Genomic DNA, 6000 nt, shown 5'->3' on the forward strand with positions numbered 1-6000 from the left:
AAAGAGAAAGAAAATCCCACTATCTAGATGGAAAATTCAGGATTCCTCTATCAGATGTGGACAGATCCCGCAGGGAAAAATGATTAAGGACATAATTGGACTGAACACAACCAGCAGAATGCATATGATTGACATCCATCAGCTACATCATCCAGAAACTGCAGGAGACACTCCTCACCTTACTGGAACACGCACTGGTACAGAACACATTCCGGGGCATAAAACACACCTTAGGAGCTTTAAAGGTATAAAAATCATATGATGTCTTCTCACTGACCCCAGTGGGGGTAAACTAGAAATCAGTACTGGAAGGAACTGGAAAGTCCTCAAATACCCCGAGATGAAACAACAGTTGTCAAAGAAGAAACAACTTGAGTCAAAGAAGAAATCTCAAGAGAAATGCCAACGTATTTTGATCTAAATGAAAAGGTATCTTTTCAAACTTTGGGGGCTACAGTAAAAGCAGAGTTTAGAGGGAAATTTATAGCAGTGGGCATGTACATTTAAAGAGAGGAAATCACTTACGCTTCCACTTTAGGAATGAGAAGATGAGAAAATTAAATTCAAAGTAAGCAAAAGAAAGATTATTTTTAAAAATTAGTGGAGTCAACGGAATTGAAAGCACATCAAAAAAATCAACAGAACCAAGTTGATCTGAATCAACCAAAAGTTAATTCATCAGAAAAGCAATAAGCCCGTAACCAGGCTAACCTCGGGGATAAAGGATAAAAATACATGAATATCTAACACTAGAAAGCTATGAAGACAGCAAAAAGGCCAGGGGGTGCCAGGGGTTGAGTGGTGGGGGGCATCAGTAGACGGAATAGGACGTTTAAGGCCATGAAGTGACCCAGATGATTCTGCAATGATGGTCTGTTTCACTACACATTTGTCCAAATCCTCGTAAATACACCGAGGGAGAACTGCAGTGGAAGCTGTGAAATCTGGGTGATTACTCCATGTCAGAGTAGGTGGTGGCATATTACCCGCCGGAGGGAGATGTTGACGATGGAAAAGGCTGCCCGTGGGGGTGGGCAGGAAGCTCCCTCGGCTGGTGTGTGTCTGCCAGCTTACAATTATTTTGCCTTGCCCGTTCATCTGCTATGGTTCCTTATTTTACTCACACATGCGAGGACATCCAGTACTTATCCTCGCCGTGCTAACTTACTGTACTGCACATACTTCTCTCGAGCGCCTTCCATTTTCTGTCAATGGTGACATTTCCTCTGATGGCGGGTTAGTGCCCCATCGTGTGGACAGAGCACATCTTGACCCACGCCCCGATCTGTGGGCACTTGGGTCGCTTCCAAGACCCAGCGATGTAAACAGAGCTGCACAGAGATCTCACCAGACTCTGGCTTAATTTTCTTGGCAAGATGGTGCCACAGGATGCTGCAGACTTTCAGGAGGAAAAACAACATCTTGCTCTCTTGTCATGAGCAGCCACGGATGTTCTGGGGTTACATCCATTAACCCATCAAGGCGGAAAGAGGTCCAAAACCAATAGCATCATTGCTTCTCCATGTGTTAGCTGGGATTTTTTTTTTTAAAACAGAAAATTTCTCTCTTGTACTATTTTGTTAGCCGGGGTGTACCGGGTAGGCAAGGCAAGCGTCTCGTTCGCCATCTTTATTGACCAGTTTTCAAAATAGTATGTTCGTTCTCTAGCATTCTCCGCGGTGACCGTGTAGGTCTCCTCCACCACCACCATCACCATCATCAGCATCAATTCTAATTTACTTAACACAATATTGACATTTTTTCAAAGGAATTAAAGATTATTTCTGTTTAACAGATAAGCCCAGGGAAAGAAGAGCAGATCTTTGTGGTGTCTTGAGCAAAATCCTACACTCTGAAAGATAAATGGCTTTCCAGCCAACCAGGCAAAGTCATCTTTCTTCCACTCTCTGCCTCCTCCCCGCCACCCCCCCATCTTAAGACCCTGAAGCGCGCAGACGTGGTGTCAAACACGTCCAGAACACCGTGCGACCACCACTGCCATCCATGTCCAGAGCTCTATTTATCCGGACATTCCTTGGCCACCCCCATTAAACTGTCCGCTTCCATGAAGCTGACTGCCCTACATAGCTCATCTAAGTGAAATCAGGTAGTGTTGGCCCTCTTGGGACTGGCTTATTTCACGTAGCATAAATCCTTCGGCCTCACCCGTGTCACCCGGCAGAATGTCCTTTCTTTCTCAGGCTGAATTCCACTCCATTGTCTGCAACACATTTGAGTTTCCATTCTCCCGTAAAGGACACTCGTGTTGCGCCCACATGTTAGCTACTGCCTAACGCTGCTACCAACATGGGTGTACAAACACCTCTTTGAGATGCTGCTTTGAATTCTTTGGGTAAATACCCAGACGTGGAATTTCTGAATCAAATGGTAAGTCTATTGTATTTTTAAAATTTTGAGGAACTGCTCTACTGTTTCCTTCAGTGGCTGCGCCATTTTACTTCCCCACCAAGACTGCACAAGGATTCCGGATTCTCTGGATCCTCGTCAATACCTGTCATTTCCCAGGGTTTTGATGGTTACCATCCTAATGGGGATGCAGTGGTATCTCACTGTAGTTTTGATTTACATTTCCTGAGTGATTAATGATGTTGAGCATCGATTCATGTGCTTATTAGGCATTTGTATATCTTGTCTAGCATAATGTCTATTCAAGTTCTTTGTCCATTTTGAAATCTAATTGTTTTTTAGGCCCTCCCTGGTGGCTCAGGGGTTAAAATCTCAGCGCTATCAAGCTGTCACCAGCCACTGCAGCATGAGTTGGATCCCCCTTCAGGGAGCTGACCCCATGCTGCAGTAGATCTGCCTGTTCTGCTCCCCACTCTGTCTCTGGTGAATCCTCTCACCCCACCACCCGCACCTCTGGCTTACACCCCAGTTCTTGTATGCATAAATAAATAAAATAAATCTTTTTTAAAAATCTAATTTTTTTTTGGTTGAGTTTTACGAGTTCTCTAAATATTCTGGATATTCATCCCACATTGATTGGCAAACATTTTCTCTAATTCTGTGGGGCTATCTTTGTACTCTGTTAATATTATATTTTGATGCACAAAATGTTTTAATTTTTAGGTAGTCCAATTTTTTCTGTTTTCCCTTTTTGTTGCCTATGACTTTGATGTCAAATCCAAGAAATCATTGCTAAATCCAATACTGTGAACTTTTGCAGTTTGCTTTTTCATAATATTTCAATAGTTTTATGTTTTACGTGTAGATTTTGATTAATATTTGTTTTTTCCTAAAGTATTTATTTATGCATACAGGACCTGGGGTACAAGCCAGAGTTGGGGGGGGGTGTGTGTGTGTGAGAGGATTCACCAGAGACAGCATGGGGAATAGAACAGGCAGACGGACCGAAGCACACTGCTGAGGGGAGCAGTGGGTGAGTCAGGAGAGGTCTGCTGCGCCATTGCTCCCTGGCCAGTTGGGGATCTAACTCGTGCTGCAGTGGCTGCCGATAGCTTCATAGGTTGCTTCTTAACCCCTTGTGGCACCAGGGAGGTCCCTTGATCCATATTTGAATTAACTTTTGTATATAGTGTTAGGATGTGCATGTGAATGTCTAATTTTCCAGCACAACTTGTTGAGGGCACTGTTACTTCCCCACTGACTGGTCTCAGCAACCTTGTCAAAATCATTTGACCATGTCAGTAAAGATTTATTTCAGGTCTGTCTCTTCTGTTGCATTGGCCCATTTGTCTGAATGTCAGTACTCACTGTTTTGATTACTGTAGCATTATAGTAAGTTTTGAAACAAAAATGTCTGAATCCTCCAATTTTGCTCATCTTTCTCAAGATTGTTTTGGTTACTTGTGGTTCCCTGAGATTCCCTATGAATTTTAGGATGGATTGTTCTATTTCTGTGAAAAATGCAAGTTTTAAATTTTGATTTTGATGGCATTTGCATTGCATTTGCAGACTGTTTTATGTAGTATATAAAAATAATTAACAATATGGTCCTCCAATATCCACAATGATGGGTTTGCTTTCATTCATCAATGTCTTCCCCGGTTTCTTTCAGCAATGCATTGTAGTTTTCATTGTGCAAATCCTTCACCTCTTTGGTTAATTTTGATTTTTAAAATTCTTTTTGATGCTGTTGTAAATAGAATTGTTCTCATAATTTCCTTTTCATATTGTTCGTTATGAATATTTAGAAATACAACTAATCTTTTTGTGTTACCTTTGTGTTCTGTTAATTTGCTCAATCAATCTATTAGTTCTAACAACTTTTGATGTATACTCCTTAGAGCTTTTTACATATAAAGGTTATATTATCTGGGAACAGAATTATATTTCTTCTTTTCCAATTTGATATCATATTTTTCTTGCCTAATCGCTCTGAATAGAACTTCCAGCACTATGTTGAATAGAAATGGTGGGCATTTTTTACCTGGTTTCTGATCTTAGAGGAAAGCTTTTCAGACCCACCACTGACAATGATACTCACAGTAGGATTGTCATATATGGCTTTTATTAGGTCCATGTAGTTTCCTTTTATTCCTAGTTGTTGTTTTTCCATGAAGGGATGTTAACTTTTGTGGAATGCGTTTGCTGCATGGCTTGCCATGATTAAGTGGGGTCTCCCTTTCATTCTGTTAATGTGGTATATTTGTCTGACTCTGGCGTTTGGGTAGCAGGCTTCATGGAATGAGTAGGAAGTATGCCCTCATCTGCAATTTTTTAAGAAAAGTTTGAGAAGGATTGGTATTGATTCTCCTTTTAATGTTTTATAGAATTTGCCAATGAAGACATCAGATCCACGGCTTTTAAAAGCTTTGTCAGGAGATTAGTGATTTCTGATCGCCTCCTTAGTACTTTCAAGTCTGTTTAGATGTTCTATTTCTTCATGATTTATAACTCCTAGGTTTTTTGTTTCTAGGAATTTGTCCATTTCATCTAGGCTATCCAATTTGTTGGCAGACAGTATTTCAACGTAATCTCTGATAATCTCCTCCCACCATAGAATTGTTGGTAATGTCCATACTTTTTTCTCTGATTTTAGTAATTTGAGTTTTATTTTAGTTCATCTACTATTGATGTTATAGTGTTGTTCAAGTCTTCTACTTCCTTACAGATCTTCTGTCTTTGTATTTTATCCATTATTGAGAGCTGGGTGTTGGAGTCTCTAATTTCTCTAGTTGTCTATTTCCTCTTTTCATTGTGTCAGTTTTTGCTACTTTGGCTTTGATTATAACGTGTTTAGGAGTGAACATATTTGAAGTTATCTTTCTTGAAGTTTGCTGGGCTTCTTGGATATGTCAATTAATGTTTTTCATCCAATTTGGTATGTTTTTAGCCATTTTTTCTTTAAATATTCTTTCTTCTATTTTCTCTCCTTCTGGGGCTCCCACATGCAAGTTTCCTGTGTGCTGAAGGCATACACCATAAAAAGATGTAATTTGTTGCTAAGTTTGATGATGTTCCTCAGGCCTCTGAGTCCCTGAGGTACAGTTCATGTTCCTTCATCTTTTTTCCTGGACAAACTGGACAATCAATTGAGCTACTTTTGAGTTCTCTCATTCTTTTGTCTGATCAGATCTGCTACTGAGTTCCTCCAGTGAATTTTTTATTTCAGCTATTTTATTTCTGAACTAAAATTTTTCTATTGGGTTCTTTTTAAAGATATATAGTATCTGTCTCTTCTTGGAGATTCTTTACTTGGTGAGATATTATTTTCATACTTTAGTTCTCTAGAATGTATTATTTTTATTCTTTAAATATATATAAAATAGCTTATGTAAAATCTTTGTGCAGTAAGTTCAAGGTGTGGGTTTCTCAATGACAGTTTCTCTTGATGGCTTTTTCTTTTATATGAGCCATACTTTTTAAACTTCTTTTTTATTGAAAATGGGCCATTTAAAATAAGGTGACAACTCTGGATATCGATTCTCTCTGTTCCTCAGTTTGTTGTTGCTGTTTTTAATAACTTTCCTGGACTAATGCTGTAAAGTCTGTGTTATTTGTTGTGTGTGGCCACTG

Source organism: Talpa occidentalis, unplaced genomic scaffold (assembly GCF_014898055.3).
Source record: "Talpa occidentalis isolate TD23 unplaced genomic scaffold, MPIMG_talOcc4v2.1 talOcc4.10, whole genome shotgun sequence".
Classification (NCBI taxonomy): Eukaryota; Metazoa; Chordata; class Mammalia; order Eulipotyphla; family Talpidae; genus Talpa; species Talpa occidentalis.